Here is a 19,787-nt window from a genome sequence, read left to right as displayed (position 1 = left end):
TGTTTCGCCCAACAGCATACTCAACCGTTATATGACCCTGATATTAGTATGTGTGAAGTACAACTGTAGACTAAAACCTACACCAGGGCATACTTAAGGATGTGAGTGCAGTCCCCTAGTTTTATCCACATAGGTCCTCCTACTTAGGTATATGTGGATGCCCCCCCAGCACACACACACACACACACACTCTGTCCTAGTCTAGATGTACAGCACCATGCCACAAATGTAGGGGGACCCCACAAAATAGCAGTGAAGACAGACAGCATCATGGTATAGATATAGGGAGATAATGCCCATTTATGCTTCAGAGGTCTTAGGATCAGCCCCTGCTAAAGTAATCCCTGAACCAGTCAGGAGTTTTATGATTGTTGTAAACCCCAGAGAAGCATTACCAGGCCAGCAGACTCAGTCAGTGATAGTCTAGGCTTCCTTTCCACCTCCAACTACAAAGATATACAAACTATTTCCCGCAGTCACAGTCCACTAAAGGAAGGGATAGCAGAAGGTATGCAGACACACCATTCATTATCGACACATCATGGAGGATTGTGGAGTACAAGGGCAAATACACCCACTGCTTGGAGACAGAGATACCATCCCCCCAGACACACACACTCACAATGAAAAGGAGCACAGCTAAAGTGACAATACCTTCTCAGCAGACAAACATTTACTAATCATAGGTCTCAGACAGAGTACTGTCATCTAGACAGGTGTAACCTACCCCTAAAGGGACATTGGAGCATATTGGCCAGCATGAGTTACATAGAATCAATTAGAATACCCCACAGAATATGGGATATAAACAGTAAGTGGGACATACACACACACCCACACACACACACACACACACACACACACACACACACACACACACACACACACACACACACACACACACACACACACACACACACACACACCCACACACACACACACACACACACACACACACACACACACACACACACACACACACACACACACACACACACACACACACACACACACACAAATGTTTAAAGGAGAAGAGTGATGTTGGAGATTCATTCTGCTCCTGGATTTTCAGTCTTTTATTTTTTGTCTGTCAGTACTTGGTTTTATGACTGCCCACATTTCAATAAGGAGTCTTAGAAAATAATAAACATAATACCACTCCTGAACATCCCTCTAAACTTCTTTGCTCAACAGTTCTGGACAAAGCCAAAAATAATGGGGGAATAAAGGCCCAAAATCAGGGACATGAGGCAAAATCAGAAGTATTCTGCAAATTTAGGAGCATTGTGCAAAATCAGGGACAGTGGACAAGAATACCCTCCAATAACTTATCTCACTTGATGGTTGTTTAGCCAAAAATACTTTCAGCTTCCATTATTCCACAGGTTGTTCAGTAACAAACTTCCATAGCATGATGAACACAGAAATGGACACAGCAGTTTTTATCATACAACTGTGACTCTACTAGCCTGGTTAGTGTTATTAATGAACCTACAAGGAATAAAAATACAAAGGCAGTTATCCAGGAACAAGCGCTCCCGTGATGCAGGAAATAAGCAGTTAATGTACAAACAGTACACAAGAGCACGCCAAGGCTGAATGAAAAGTTCCACATACACGAATTGTCATCAGATAAATCCACAAAATAGATGCAGGTTAAAACTCCAAGTAGTTTAATAAATAAAAAAATAAAAAGTTGGCAAGCGCTTTCACCCTCATGGACTTCTTCAGACCAATACAGATATACTTAAAGTTCCACATATATATGAATTCATAAGTGACATAATTTCCTGTAAGTAACTAATTAACTATTTAATTCATTTTATTCAATAACATATCTATGAAATAGCAGCAAAAACACAAGTGTATCCACCACGGAAATGACAGTAAATACTCACAAAGTCCAGATAATGCGGAAAATACGAAAACTTCTTTATTCCATAAATAAAACCAAGAGAAATGAAATGTTAAAAACCCTACCAGGCTAATAAAATCAATATAATACGCAATATAAAGATGTATATATAAAAGTATATATACATTTAAATAACTATATGTTATTAATAATTACTATAAGAAATACATATAAAATGATAAACTCATTTTTATAAAAAACTCATTCTTAAAAACAATGAATAGATACATAGGAATACATAAAAGTGAAAACAGGGAATACCTAGACTTTTAATTTCCTCCCTTTCAACATAGTTATTTAAATGTATATATACTTTTATATATACATCTTTATATTGCATATTATATTGATTTTATTAGTTTGGTAGGATTTTTAACATTTCATAGATATGTTATTGAATAAAATGAATTAAATAGTTAATTAGTTACTTACAGGAAATTATGTCACTTATGAATTCATATATATGTGGAACTTTAAGTATATCTGTATTGATCTGAAGAAGCCCATGAGGGTGAAAGCGCTTGCAAACTTTTCATTTTTATTTTTTATTTCTTAAACTACTTGGAGTTTTAACCTGCATCTATTCTGTGGACTTATTTGATGACAATTCATGTATGCGGAACTTTTCATTCAGCCTTGGCGTGCTCCTGTGTACTGTTTGTTAATGAACCTGTTTAAAGTAAATGATCCTTAATTGCACTTTTACCTCATTATGCACCTGCCCAGGGCTGCACTATGAGCCTTATTCAATATCATGCATTCTCGTGGTACCTATGAATTGGAGTGAGCATAAGTGGGTAAGTCAATGACAACACACATGGCATGGAGAAAACTATGGCAATGTTATAGCCTGTAGATGAGATAAAGAACAGAAATTGAAAAATCTGTAGGTAGTGTGCTGCTGATACACCCCTTACATGCTATACTTGACATCCTAATTCCATCCTGCCCATACCATGTGTATTCACACTAAGCTATAGCTGTACTATAGCTTATTGGGGTATCAATGTGACAAAAGTTAAGTATCGTGTGTCTGCACCTTGTGCATGAAAGTGAGAGGGCTACTGTGTTTTTCTGGAGTGTGACATGTTATATGGCTATGGCTTCTGAAGCCACTGCGGGTGGAAGGCTCCCAAGGGGTATACAAAGACAGGAAATTATTTCTGTACTTGATGTGCAGAGGCTACCAGAAGCACCTGCTAGAGATTCTTATGAGGATCCCTGGTATAATGTGGATGCCTGGTACAGCCTTGGCAAGGCAGTGTCTGCTGCTAGTTTGCAGCACAAGCACCAATATAGTGACCTGAAGAGGCACTATCCTAACCTCCTACACTAATAAAAAGAAGTGGGCAGAAAGAGAGAGAGAGAGAGAGAGACAGAGAGACAGAGAGAGAGAGAGCGAGAGAGGGGTCTTGATATTACGGCAAGTATGCAGGGCAGGTCAGTATCCTCTTATTATATATAGTAAAAATGGCCCTAGCAGGACATCTAATTCATGATACCCGTATTTCTTCTTATCTTTTTCATCTCAGGATGATTTTGGCGAATAATCTCCTGTATTGGAGGACAATGCAGCATTTCTGCACATATCGGAGTGAGTATGATTACTGTCATTTTATAAATCGATTCTGTATGTTACAGTAGCATAGTATTAACTACTACTACTACATGTCTGTAGAGGTAACTGTAATACCCATATGTTACACTACCACATACTGTCTGACACTACCTTTGTATATTTGCTCGCATAATAGCCATATGCACACTGGACATGTTCATGAGATACACACATTCCAAATTTGCAAATGTATGCCCATCTCAGCATTCAAGTACAGCATGCCCACTGCCCCATGGTATCTGACATGCAGGACTGTTGGCTCAGACAATGCCGCAAAGCAAAAGGTCATATGGCAAGCAAGACACACATCCCATCATATTGCCTAGGCATCATCCCATCAAGTGCCCATGCATGTGCTACATCCATCTGGTATACCAATGCCATTTGTAAATTACAACAGCTCTGCCCCATAATACATTTCAATATACATTACGGTGGATAGACACCCTACTCTGACAACTGCCCGTGTTATCACTACTGTGTTGGCTACCTTTGATGCACTACACTGGCACCATATACCTGCTCACCCGCATACTTATTAAAACTGTTCATGTACATATGTATTGTCTTTATCCATGCCCCACATGACATGCATACAGGGGAATACACATGCACACCCTCTATGGTCTTTTATGGCTGAAAATACCATGTCATTATCATAACATTGCTGATCTACCCTCCACCCCACCCCTGCTAAAAGGTACAGTGTTAATGCATCCTAGTACATACATCTTATAGTAGGGCCACATGACATTCTGTATCTAATAAGCATTATGACCCCTGGCACAATAGTATAACTGGCAGCTGTTTAATCCACTTGTTGATGCCTTTCATACTATTTATTAATCACAGGCATAATAGTACTTTGTTTTCTCATTCTTTTGTCACTAACCTTCTTTTATATTTTCATTTGATTTTTATATTTATTTCTCTCCATTTATGTAACTATTTTATACAGTGTCAGCCACAGTTGTGTCTGTGGTGTGGCAACACTCCACACACTGCCATCATGCCCATCCATCTCCCACCATCTCAGCATTTGTCTCTAAGCTTGACTTTCCATTGTGTAATGGAGGACATGTGGTAAGGGGTGACCTGGAGATGTTATAGTTGGCCTGTGACAGTTGATCAATAGAGGAAGTTGTTGTACTTCCTCTGGTTAATGTCACTGGTAATTCACAGTCTGTTACCTGGCTAGAGTTAAAGAAGGTGATGAAGGTGTTTTATGAGCGGGTGGAATGCCACCCACATAGGCTACCTATGAGTCCTTGAGTGACTTGCACAGTCATACTTCTGTCTGATACTGCCTTATTTGCCATCTGAGGCAGGACACAGCAATGAAGGCAGTCACGGTGGTAAATGACCTCTTCCAGGGTCACACAAATAGTCATATGATCAGGAGCTGTATCCACACCCTATTCTCTATCATGGTTTTCTCTTTCCTTGTGTATCACCTCTTTCTCTTGTTTATTACCCAGTCCTCCCCACCATTACTTGTTCTCCATCTGTTAGGATGTCTATATATCCATTGTCACTCTCCCCCTTTCTGTCAGTCCCTCCCCAGTTGGACTTTGTCTATGTTTTATGTTTATTCATGTGCCCCTGCTTCTTTACCTTTACCCTCTTTCCATTCCTGATGTTCCCTCCTTTACCTCCTTCCCCATCTCCCCTTCTTGTGAATAAAATGGACATCTGTCCTAAAATATGAATGTATATCTATCTATCTATATATATATATATATATATATATATATATATATATATATATATGTATATATATATATATATGTATATCTATCTATCTATATATATATATATATATATATATATATATATGTATATATCATTGCTCTCCCTCCCCACTTCATCACTTTCCTTCCTTGTATCCCTGTATATCTTTCTCTGCTTGGTCTTTTCCTTTCTGACTTTCCTGTATTCCCATTTTTTCCCCATTTCAATGAGTAAAACTTAATGTGGCTGAAAAACAATTCTTGCAGCATTACAGTTTTGCACTTGTGAACATACAAAGTCATGACATGTGGTATGTACATTACTGTTCAGTGACATTTCTGCGGCAGCACCCCCAAAACACCTCTGTTTTCTATGGCATTGTCATTTCTATAAGCAGCTTTATAAATTAGCTAATAGTTGAAGCATTAATGCTTCCTTTTTAAATGAAAATTTCATTTGAGCCATGTCACCTGACTTGGTATCTCTCCAGAAGCCATTATGTGGCCATGTTAGCCATGTTTCTCAACCATAGGGTGAGCATGTAAGCATAAACACTATTAGGCCTAACTGCAATAAATGTTTTTTTTTCAGCTGCTGAAGATTAAGCTCATCAGACTTTAAAATTATAGCTATTTTTAAGGAGTGAGTGAATGTAAAATGTTAGAACAAAAATAAAACATTTATGATGCACGGTTCTGGAGAGATTAATCATTTTATAGCAGGTTTAATCTATGCATTGTTTCACAGCTGAACAAAACAATGCAAAGTGATATCTTATAAATACCCTCCAGTTGACTTCTATCAAAGGAAGAAACATCTGACATTTTTAACTGCAAAGATAAAAGATAATGCACATGTTCATTACTGCAGAAAAAAAACATTAGATATGTATTATGCTATGTAATGGGTCGTTCCCAGTTTCATGCTGTGAAGTTACATTATCTTGAGTAAACATAATGATTATCTCACAAAATGGAAGTCTTCCTGAGTTCTGCACAAATATTTCTTAGTAATCTTCTTATACCATCTAGATTTCTTCAGACTAACAATATTGATTTCATTTGGCTATGTATGCAGCCTTGTTTTCCAGCAATATCAAAACACTGGCAAACTTGATGGGTATGCTAAAGAAATAAATAGTGAGTCTTTTGCATTATTTGTTCTAAATGGGTGAAAATAATAAAACAAATATGTAATTAAAAAGTAGCAAAAACGGAGATCAGCTAAGACACATTACTTAGCTGATGTAAGCAGGATGACAGCATTTTGACAACAATGGCAAATGTTTTCCTGCTCTTCAGCCATCTTTTATTAAGCTACAGGCTTCCTATATTTCTGGCATGTTGAACTTCATTAGACCATCTTGTGTGGTTTAACTTTTGTTTCTGCTATGACTCATTGCTGGAAATTGCTGGACTGAGATATATTTTCAGGCAAGATTCACACTAGCAGGAGGCACTTGAATGTGATAGCAGTGTTGGCTAAATAGCTATTATAAGAAGGCAGAATTTCTATAAACTTCCTCCCTCAGGAAATTATTCAGACTTTATCTGCAGTAATGATTTCAGTCATTGCTCAAAAGTTTATGTGTGAATGTATGTGTGTGTGTGTGTGTGTGTGTGTGTGTGTGTGTGTGTGTGTGTGTGTGTGTGTGAAAAAATACACTGAGGCTCACAGTTGCATTGGCTTATTTACAATTTTAATTTACACATTCATAAAAAAAATTTTGTGAAAAGCGCCATAATAATCAAATAAGTCTTGGAGGAAGAGCATTTAATACTATGGCATTTGATGATAAAACACAGTGGTTTCAGGGGAAGCTGCAGACCTGCTTGACATAAGTGTTATAGGTACTCTATACTTAGCTGGAGAGTATATTGGAAAAATTCTTGTAAAACACCATAGAAACATAGATGTTGGGGTAATTCTTTTAATGATGCAGTTAATTTAATGGGGCATATTTTAAAAGTTATTCCCTGCTCATTCCTTTCAGCGAGCAATATGTCAAACATTGCCTCCTACATTGTTGATATTATTGCCAGTCCTTTCTTCATATGTCAGTTTACTTTAAATACCTTTTCCCACTCTTGTTTTTATTCACTTAGAAAACACAAGAAGATTATCCCTGGGATTCATTAACAATTGTGTACGCCGAGCTAAACCGATGTGACTTAAGTGTGTTAGCATTATAAACAGCAGCACTCATTGGCTATGCATGCTGCTAATCGAACGTTCACATTTATCAACACCTTTTCATGGACAGCTGAAGTGTTGACAGCCATGAAAAGGTGCAGGGAAACTCAATCACACAAATGCAAACAAAAGGTAAACCTAGTAACTAAGCAGGCATGGGGAATTTATACAAAGTAAGGGCAAGTTGATTGAAAGAATTAGGATGCACCAGAAGTTAAATGGGGAAAATATACACATAATCTTCTTTTGGCTTTTCCCGGTTAGGGGTTGCCACAGTAGAACACCTGTCTGCTCATTATTGGCAGGGGAGTTTTACACTGTTGAGTTACCAGCCCAGTGCCCAACCTTCCACAGAAGGCACACACACTCACACCTAGGACCAATTTAGAGTGTTAAATCCACCTACAGCATGTCTTTGGGAGGAAACTAGAGCAAACCCACATGACTACAGGGAGGACATGCAGACTCTGTACAGAAGGCACCCCAGCTGAGAATTGAACTGGAGAACCTCTTGCTGTGAGGCGGCAATGCTAACTGCTGCCCCACCGTGGCCAACCAAAATATACACATAATACAATGGGATTATTGCAGAAATGGGGGGGGGTAAATGGAGAAAATGTACTCACATAGTGCAGTCAAACATGCTTATGTCACAAAGAAACTTTTTAACATAAACACTTACATATTGATGTAATAATTAATTGTATTCACAGTTCTTGACCCATACATGTAACTAAAAACAGACAGGCTAACAATGGATGTGAGCGGGACACAAAGCAACCATGTAACAAAGGGTATTAAATGTGATATAAATGTTAATAAAACTGAGATAACAGTTAGCAAGGACAGTAAATACATTAGGGGATATTTGCGTAGACTGCAGTTATTGCATATGAAATGTACATACAGGGAATTTATTTGTGCTGACAGAGCTGCTGTATTCTCTACTTCATAACATATAAACTAATGCACATCAGAAAGAGACATGTTTTTGTCATTTGTTATCATCTACAGCCATAAAAAGGGGATATAATACCTTTAATCACTGATTAGACAAGTCCATGTTGTATTTTCATGTAAATGCTAAACAGTAAAATAATAATACTCAAAATATATATGTGACAAATGACAACACAGATCTGATGACATTCATTAGTCTGAGGTCTCTATTCATAAATGGTGGGCATCTACTATATCATTACACTGGGCTTGCTCAGAAGAAATTACAGTGAACAGTACCATAACAGCAAGTAAACAACTCAAACACACAAGAAAGTGTCATAACACAGACCCAGTCACACTTTCGGATGATTTTGCAGCATGTCAGAGTAAGAAATGTTATATAAGTCCTCATGTCCTATAAAGCTCTACAGTGTGAAGAAAATAATTACAGTAATACACAAATGTATGGCTGAAGACCTGCAAAACAGAGCATTATTATTTGGAAAATTAAGCGATGCATGTGAGCAATCAGTGACATAGATAACATTTTCATCTTGCAGACCTGAACACATGCCAGGACACTTATCAGAAAGCTATGTATCAATCACTGATGCCACAGAAATATGCACAGCAGTTGTGTCATGAGAATCACCTCTGAAGGGCTTACAGCACTTTCCTTTTGCAATGGGTATGGATCCCTTACATTGGATAGTGAAGCCTTAAACACATTGCCCTCTAACTGTGCCATAACTACTTTCTTTGCCTAAGGCACATCTGTCTGGCACGGTTATCTGACAGACACGTTACCGGATTCAAACCCCTGACTAACATACTAGACACCTTACAGAGCTATCTATTGACTGTGTCTGCTACAAGAGATAGCAATGGAGGCTGTCATAAATATTTGAAATTAATGTGTGAAGTAGAAAGGGCTTTTGATGATAATTTGAACAATATTATCATCACACACACACACACAACTGTGAGCAATCCAGTATCAATGTTTCTTGGCCAAGGAAGCTTTTTCAGTTGTTTTGTATACACACGCACACACACACACACACACACACACACACACACACACACACACACACACACACACACACACACACACACACACTGTCCCAGAATTGAGCCACACCCTATCTGTGCAGAAATGCCATACAAATCAATACTCAATGCATGTGCCACAGGAGCACTCACAGTATGGCATTCCCAAAACAACTGTTTCACTGCCAAGGAATCAAAAATGTGTTTATATTTGTATCTCCAGTGCAAAAATGGATAAAAATAACTTGATGCAATGAAGTTTGTGTAACGTCAGTTCATTCTTATAATGTTGCTCTTTGCTGGAATTGAACAGAAAGCTATGTAAGTTCACCAGCTAATTAAATATATATGCTTCACATGTGCCACAGTGGAAGTCTTAACACAGCTGTGAGTCTCCACCTATGTAAAGACATTACATCATATGATTGTGTTACCAACAATTTTTTATAGGATAAAAGGGAAGGAGGAGGCCTCTCCCACTGTATTTGTGCACATGTAACTGCAATGGATTTCATTCATGCATAACAGTACAAGGACACACAATGCTTACAGTAGCTCAATGTGGGTTTTGAACACATGACTGAAGTTACATGATATTCTGAAGAATGAAAGTGCCACTGTGCAATTGTTGTTACAGATGTGAGATATTTGTATATTTGAAGGCATTACGTCATGTTATTACTGCACGGTATATGCATGCCTGCAATTTGTTTGAAAGACTATTGTTATATGTCTGTTTGTCACACAACATTGCCTACTGTTAGATATACCCAAACACACGTGATTTGTAATGCAGTCATCACTGTGCCTGGAGAATGGCAGTCATTCACAGTGTGTTGATAATCACTGATTTAAACACATGCCTTACTAAGCCAACAGCATACATAACATTGACTTATTTCTTCATGCCAGAGGGCTTACTGCAACTGTTATGAAAGGAAAATGTAATCAAATGTCATCATCAGTCTTAAATAAAGCATTTCTATGTGAAAAATGGTCATAACTTTTTGTTAGAGGATCACCATCTATGCATGCACACATCAGATATGTGTGTGGCAGCACTGTTAGTAACATGTACATTCACAGTCATACTGACACCCTCAGTATAAATAGTAATGGCAGGGTTTGAACTATGTAATATCACAAGCTAGAGAATATTTCCTGAATCAGAAATGTGCATGAGATATTGGTTTACAATTGTGACAGTGCACATTTGAATGGATGACATCACCATAGTTTAATACAGTGATGCTTCTGCTAAAAAGTAGTGAAAGAGCCCAATAACACTGTACAGCTACAGCCTATATGTATCTGAAGGCTGCTTTACACAGCTTGAGAAACACACACTCACAAAAGACAGTCACTGCTGGATTCAACCACCTACCTATCTAGTTACACAGTTTAGAGAACAACAATATCAACAGCCAATGCCACATGATAAGTCATATTATACTGTGAGATAATGCAGTTTTGTAAGTGTTATATGATTATTGTGTTTCCAACAATGGGTTTTGATGTGGATGCTAGAAATTTATAGGTTAGCGCTCTGCCACTGAAAATATGCCTTATAAGTATATGTCTACATAAGGGATGTTATCACAGAGCCAATTGTACATAACAGTGCACACAGTCACTTTTGTTTATTTTTATTTAGCTAACATTTGGTAACCAAGAAAGTCTGACTTGGACAGAGCCCATTTTCAGTGGAGGCCTGGGGAGAAGAGCTCCAGATGTCTGTCTTTTGAATTATTTAAGGAATGTTGGATTTGGATCACTTATCTAGTTACAGAACCTAGGGAGCACAATATTAACTGCAAGCACCACAGGAGAAGTATGACTTTTATAGTGAGAGTTACAGGGATAAGAAGTCCTTTCCCAGTGTAAACGTTTCTCCTAAGTGGAAGCAGATACAGCACTTTTGTTGATGAAGCTATATGTACCTGACTTTTGAGCTACACACACATGCAAATGCAGCACTGTTGAATTTGAATATGCTCCCTATCTAGTTACGCAATCTAGAGAATGCAGTATTAACCACATGCACCACAGGAAAAATCTAAAGGAATGCAGAACAGATTAGTGTTATGGTCATGTTTCATGTGTCATGATTTAGACATTTGTCATGACAGTTACAGTCCTTCACTCTATATATGTATGATATATTTGTATTCTGAAACACACACGGGAACAAGTATGCTATTGCTGGTGGAAACACGGCTTATGGAAACAATACTGAATCTAGGAAGTTTATTTGATGACACAGAATGGGTGGGAGAAGAGTGACATTAGAAGATATAGATACACATACTGAAATACTAAGAGATTAGTTTATGGTTTATTTCTGCATATATTTGTTTTGTGTTGTATTGTCCTGCATTTTCTGACTTATATACATTTACAAAATCAAATCTATGGCTTTTCCTAATGCCTCAAATTGTCAATGATTCTCAACATATCCTCAAAGATAGAGATGGCAATAACAAACAGTAACATGCAGAAATGTGCACATCCTTTGAAACTCTGTACACTTCAGATATATTGTCGTGTAAAATAAAGTGTTGTCAATATGGATGATGCCAGTGTAGGAGAGTGGAAATGTGATGAAAACATAAGGAGAACATAAGGAGGATAAACATATACACACACTTATGCACATATTATTAATGTGTGAAAACATTAAATAAATGTATGACATACATATGAATTTGGACCCTTGACAGTATAAAATAAAAGTGTGCATTTAGGAGGATTGCCTCATCTCAACACATAAGAACTGAAGAAATCTTAACTTTAAATGATACATTTGAATGGGCACTGACAGCAGATGGAACCAAGGGGGAAAAAGTAGGTAAGCAGCCTTCAACACAGTAGGAAGAGGTGTAACATCCCATAAGATGTATATGATATCTATCAGCCTAATACATATGTTACATGAACTGTCTCATGATAGTACTAACAGCCTGAAATTAAAGTATTCATCTTTTGCCATAAGACATGAAATGACATTTATTGTCAGTCACCACTGGTGCACAATGTCAAGTTTCTCGCAAAAGCTGAGGGCACTAACTTGGGAAGAGAGATTGGGAGATATAGATAAAAACATAGGAAGGGATTTGCTTATGGCCCATTTCTGCACATCTTTGTGTTGTGTTACTTACTTTTCAGCTTGTCATCATAATTATTTGGTCATTATCTCAACAGGGAGCAAGCAGATTAACAGAGCACTAGGATAATGATGTGTTAATAAAATGTGTAGCCATCAATTACATATAAAGGAGTCATGCAAAAGAAAAAAAAAAACATGTTGACATACATCTGCATTTGAACCTTGACAGTATTCCAAAACAAATTACACACCTGAGCACTAACACCACCACATAGGAAATTTTACTTCACATAGTTCAAATCTGACAACAGCTTAAAACAAAGGAAAATGTATGTATTAGTGTTCATTGCACTTATGACGATTGTAAAATCTCACAATCTGGACATTACATCTAGTAACATAATACATTTGCAACAGTACAAAGTGATAATACAAAAGTGGGAAGAGTAAGAGACAAAGAATGTCATCTTTTTCTGGGCCATTTTTTTAAATCTTTGTGGTAGTTTACTGTTATGTTTTTCATGATGAGTAAACTGTCATGTAACTCATACCTCTCATCTGTACAGATTTTCACAGAATGTACAGATTTTTGCCTCATATTTTTGGTCTGCTCCTCATAAAATTTTGGCTTGCTCACTCATTATGTTATACTACTCTTTACTACCCCTTCTGTTAGCCACTTATATACTCACTTTGTATGAAAACCAACAACTTAATGGGTATCAGTTCCCTGTTGGACATACCATCACCCCAGCTTTAGAATATCCCACTTTTAGCCATACCATTAACATTGGGTACAACTCAACATCACTTTCAATCTTACAGCATACCATCCCCCGAAACATTTGCTCAAGATCCAGGCAATACTACAGACTTTTAGACAAACTCCTGAGGCTTATCACTAAGTATAGGCCTAGTCTTATGCTCAGTGGTGACATTCACCCCAATCCTGGCCCATCCACCACCGATAAAATTTCCCTCTCAACCTGCAACCCAAGGCACAAAACTATAACCAGTAGACCAACTAACTCTCTCCTTGTCTGTCATCTTAATATTAGGAGCATTAATAATAAGGTACATGAATTGCATGCCCTCCAGGCTGTCTACTCCCATTATGTTCTCTGTCTGTCTGAGACCTGGTTAAAACCTAATATTACTGACAATGAAGTGCTACCACCTGGATATAATAAACACAGGCTGGATTGTGCTTCCAGGAAAGGCGGTGGGGTGGCTGTACTCTATAAATCTGAGTTGAATGTGACCATAGATGTTATTCAACCACCTCAGATCAATAACTCAGAGATTATTGCCACTAGATTGCAACTTAACAAAAGTAAAAGCATCAACATCATATGTATGTATATTCCCCCAGGTAATAATGTAGCCACACTTGAAGACACGCTTCACTGGCTATCTTGTCACTACCCCCAAGAAACACTAATACTAGGAGACTTTAACATCGACTGGGGTTCTTGTTCCAAAGAATCCTCTTCTACCCACATCAACTTGCATGCATTTACACAAACCATTACCACCCCTACCAGACTAGGTAAACCCAACCAAAAAGATAGTATACGCGACTGGGTACTCGTAAATAGCAATCCCCAACTGTACACTGCTGGTACCCTCCACGATGACCTAAGTGACCATCTTCTCACTTACATAGTTAAGGATAAAGCCATTACCCCACAACAACCCCTACTCAGAAAAGTCAGGAGCAAAAGAAACTTTGACCCTGACAAATTCCATCTGGAACATAGCTCTTGCAATTGGTCCATGCTAAAACACCTACCCTTAGAGGAGGCAGTTGCCTATTTTAACAACAAATTTCTTGGAATTCTTGATATACATGCACCTGCCCACTCAAAACGTACAAAAGCAAGAACTGCACCATGGCTATCTAAATAGACAAGACTAAAAATTAACAGCAGAAACAAACTATGGGCTCAATGGCGTTCCACAAAAGACCCCCATGATCATGTTAAATATAGGTATGCTAGGAATGAAACAAAAAAATTATTCTACAGGACAAAAAACAGTACTACTGCAATTTACAGACAACCAACAAGGACAATCCTCAGAAGTTCTGGGCAGGGCTGAACAATCTACTCCACCTTGGTAAAACATCTACACCTATCCCTGCTGCCACCATTGATAAATCCCCAGAGGAGGTCTCTGACAGTTTTAACCATTTCTTTATTGAAACAATTCAAGCTCTAGCTAGACAATTACCTTCTAGCTCCCCTGCCCCTGATACTTCTACCTCTAAAAACCGACTCTTATTCTCCTTCCAACCAGTGTCCACATCTCTTATCCGTAACATGATCAAAAAATTAAAACCTACCACACTCTCCGCTGACCAGCTCCCCGCTGAGTACCTTCAAAAATCAGCTGATGCCATTGCCTATCCAATATCGATACTAATCAATCGTACTATAGCAGAAGCTAACATTCCCACCATCTGGAAAACATCCTATGTAATCCCACTCCATAAAGGAGGTTCCTCTACGGAATTCTCCAATTATAGACCTATAGCTATACTTTCTCCACTTGCAAAGATTATGGAAAAATGTATACAAAAAAATTTTATGCACCACCTAATCCAAAATCACCTCATGTCAGATACCCAGCATGGTTTTCGTCCACACCATAGCACAACCTCAGCGTTAATGGCTTTTACCAATACCATAAACAATAACCGTAACAATAATCACATATCCTCTGCCCTATTCTTGGATCTTTCCAAGGCATTTGACATGGTTGATCACCAACTTCTGGTTCACACCTTGCAAACTTTCCACCTTGATACTAATTCCCTTCTTTGGTTTACATACTACCTTAATGGAAGACAACAGGCTGTCCTATGGCAGAACAAGCTCTGTAATATATTACCAAACACCCTTGGAGTACCACAAGGCTCCATATTAGGGCCCCTACTGTTTTCCATCTTTATTAATGACTTGTATACAGTCATACCAAACGTCAGCTGTATCCAATACGCTGATGACTCCACCCTTATTTGCTCAGCTACTTCTCCCACAGACCTGAGGGTCGCTACCCAGTCCACCTTTAATACCAAAGAAAATTGGCTCTCTGAACATAGATTGTTACTAAATCCCAAAAAAAAAATAAAATGCTGTTATTCTCTCCAACTCATAGGTTTGCTGCCTTCACCTTTACCATAAATGCAAAAGATAGGACAATAATTTCCCCTGACCCCTCTACAAAATTACTAGGTGTCATTATTGACAATAACCTAAAGTTTGACCTGCATGTAAATCAAACAATCAAGAACATCAATAAAAAACTTGGGTTACTGTATAGAATAAAAGCCTTCCTAACCCCTCCAGTTAAGATGGCTATAGCTCACTCTCATCTACTCTCAACACTTTTATACGCCTCCCCCCTTCTCTCCAATCTAAACAAATCTGTACTAAATAATCTGTCAACCTGTTACAATAATATTGCCAGGTTTGCCACTGGAATGCCTTTTAAAACATGCCACTGCATCAATCTAAAACAGCTTGGGTGGCTAGAACTTCCCAGTCTCATCCAATATAACCTGCTGATCATGGCTAACAAAATCCTCTATAACCCAGATAACACACCAGCCCTTCAAAATATTATCACCCCCTATGACAATCCAAGACTGCTTCGATCCTCGAACAAACTTCTAATTCAGACAATCAAAATCAACAACACCGCTGGAGATGCCCTCTTTGCTAATGCTGCAGGCAGAGCCTGGAACTTACTTCCAGGTGATATTACTTTGCTCTCCTCCCTAGGACAATTTAAAACTAAACTCAAACAACATATGGCATTTAACTGGCTTTGCCACTGCAACAAGCCCTGGTAACTCTCAACATGAATGTGAATAACCCAACTAACTATTTTTTGTTAATTTTCTCCTGACTATAGCCAGGTGTATCTCATGTCTGTCTATGTATTCGTTGGTAATACTACTTGTGTACTCTTGTTTTACTTGTATTGTTGTTATCTGATAACTTGGAGCTTATTTCCCCGGGCCTCCACTGAAAATGGACATGGCTCCAGTTGGACTATCCCGGTCAGCAAATGTAAAATAAAAATAAAATAAAATAAATAAACAAATGACTGGCAAATCATTGAGGACTGAAGTAAAAAAATAATGACAGATGTTTGAGTTACAGACTTCATACTCTTCATAAAATTCATGTTAATGCAAAATCTGTTATTCTGTCAACTTACTATGTTTGTAAGAGCAATATTTAAAAATTTTCCCTATTTTTGGGACTTTGTTCCCCCATTATATATTGCTTTGTCCAATATCTTGGTCTTAGAGATTGAGCGGTATGGTCATGTTATTCGCAATCAAGTCTTGCCAATAGGAAGCAAGAAGGGGGTTGAAAAGCAGAAACATGATTAAGGCATAAGAAAAATAAGGGTGGGTTAATAGGATGTGTAGGTAATACTTATAAACATAATAGTGATATAAATAAAACATTAGATATGACTTTCACATATTTCTGGATTCAAACCCTTGGCCCTATGTCAAAAGCATTTTACAGATATGTGAATTATGTCAACACAGTACACAGGAAATGTTACTTCAGAACCTTAATTTTACTGGTTTGAAGGGACATTCACAAAACAATGAGTCAAGGGAGAATGCAGGCATCAGGCTTCACCATAGTAATAACAATTTTAACATTACATAAGGTGTATATTACAGTCAGGCAGCATTAAAAATTTTCAAATGCAGAACAGTGATGTGTTATCTTAAGGTGTTATGTATCATGATTTAGACATTTGTCATGAAGCCAGGAATATTTGGGCACCATGCTTCCTAACAATGTTTGTAACTGGAACATCGTATATAGTGTACATTCAACTCTTCAGCCTGTTCACGACAAGATTAGCCTGACTGTGCAAAGGGAATCAGGGTAATGCAGCCAAAGGCAAAAACTCACAAGGTTTTGCTATAAGCTGTGCACTTTCATTTCTCCTAAGTTACAGGTGGTGCTCAGTGCCAGGCATTATGTAAATGCTACTGAGACAGACTGATAAAGCATAAGGGGAGGTGACGTAGATGGGGAAAGATGAAGGCAGAGAACAAGCTGATTATGGCAAAAGCAGAAAAATGGTTGCTCAAAATAATATGTAGGCAACAGATACATATAACATGGTCTAATAAAAGCAGTCAGTAACAGTGTGATGTATTTTTGGGTTAGAGCCCTTGAAGGTATGCAAAAATCAGGCTATAGAGCTTAGCATTATCTCAGCGCACCACAAAGGAACTCCTGCTTCATACATTTAAATCACACAATTGAAGGGCAGTGAAAACTTACTGAAGCAAAAGGTGTGAATGCAGAGAGTGAGAGAGAGAGAGAGAGAGAGAGAGAGAGAGAGAGAAATGTAGAGATAAATATCAAGAGTTTTGTTTATGGGACATTTAGGACCATATTTACAGTCTGTTACTCTTTGATGTTTCCTCATGATTACTCTGTCATGCTCTGTACGATAAAGTGTTTGCTATAGAGAGCTAGAAAGGGTAGGAGAGTAGAAGCAAGATGAAGACATAAGCAGGATAAGAGCGGTTTAATAAGTCTCCTTGTTAGGGATGAAATGTTGTTGCAAATGCTTTCTTGCTGCACTTTTCAAATGCTATGTTTGTGAAATGTTGTAATTGGAGATACATGTAGATTTTTGCAGTTAAACATATGATATGAATCTAAAATAACATGAATTTAACATACAGCTGTAATCAAACCCTTAATACTAAAATCACCGGTCTACAAACAGAAGAATTATCTCAACACACTGCAAAGGAACTTCTATATCATTCTACCCAGCAGCCTAAGAATTGTTAGAGAAACTGCTTCAAAGTAGTGCCTTTACTCTTATTTCATTTAGTGCAATTGATTTAAGCACATTTGCAAGAAAGTAAAAAGATTCATATTTGGAAGATGGCAAAAGCTCACCAGTTCTTTCCATAGGATATGTAACAGCATTCACCATCACTCAGCATTGATATGTGATGACAATCTCCAAACATTTGCTGAGGACAAAAAGTGAAATCCTTTGTGCTAGGCCATTTGTGGCCATGTGTGTTGTGTGTGATTCTATTTTCTGAACAGATTAAATGTGTGAAAAAGGGATTGATAGGATAGTGGTGAAAATGCGGGGGGGGGAGCAGAGGTTAGGACACAGGGGAAAGAATACAGGAACTTGCAGGATGGAGCATCATAGCTATCCACTTCTTCAAAAACTTAATTGTAGAATTGCACACAAATGTCATGAATTTGGAGAGTCACCACACCAAGGATGGGTGCCGAAAAGCAGAATAATGTTGTATAACAAATTGGTCCAAATCAGGTCTGTCAAGAAGATAAATAAGTGAAGTGGAGAGTTATGGTGTGTATTTTTTTTTTGTGGGACAGGTGCCCATTTTTTAAGGAGAGATAAGAATGTTGAGGAAGGGGGTTAGGAATGAGAGTGTCAGGTTGAGAGGGTGGGTTAGATAGCAGGTCCAGACATACAGGATATACAAGACAGACAGACATGGTAGACATGGTGATAGATACAAAAGATTGGGGGCACCATGACTGGGGATAGATAGAGAACATCTGTGGTGCCTCCACATCCAGCTAGACAGCAGTGAGAATCTAATCCTCACCCTCAGAACTGTCATCACTGTTTCCTGTGTCAGTTGCCTGGGCTAGTGTTAGTGGTGGAATCGATTTGGCAGTATGACGCAGGACCTTTTCAACTCTGCTGATTCAAGCTCTGAGGCCCCACTCCATTATGTCCTCCAACAGCCTTGTCAGCTCCTGATGGGTGACAAAATCACCACTTCCACTACTGCTATTGCTCCAGGAGGATTAATGTGAATGCATTGCAGAAGAAATATTTTTATCTATTGCTCCTACTCAGTTTTGATTGACTGGTTATATTATCGTAGATCCTCATAATATTTCTGTTAAAATTTTTAGTAATGTAGTCAAAGTAGACATTTAATTATTTGTTTATTGCTGTGTTTGTGCAAATGATGCTACCACTGACCTGCTTACTGCTTTATATATAGTGGCCAACTGAAATGCTTGGTACACTGCACTGGGCAAACTTCACAGCTGTATATTACAAACATCAGTTATAAGCTGTTACTGGCATTATTATATACCTGAGACATGTTTCAGCTTAGGGACATGCAAATTTGCATATGAGAGTAATTGATTATGCACTTCTTTTCTTTA

The sequence above is a fragment of the Protopterus annectens genome, chromosome 1.part1 (assembly GCF_019279795.1).
Source record: "Protopterus annectens isolate FY-2018-M chromosome 1.part1, PAN1.0, whole genome shotgun sequence".
Lineage (NCBI taxonomy): Eukaryota > Metazoa > Chordata > Ceratodontiformes > Protopteridae > Protopterus > Protopterus annectens.
The sequence above is the reverse complement of the archived record's forward strand: the minus strand, read 5'-3'. Positions refer to the sequence as shown.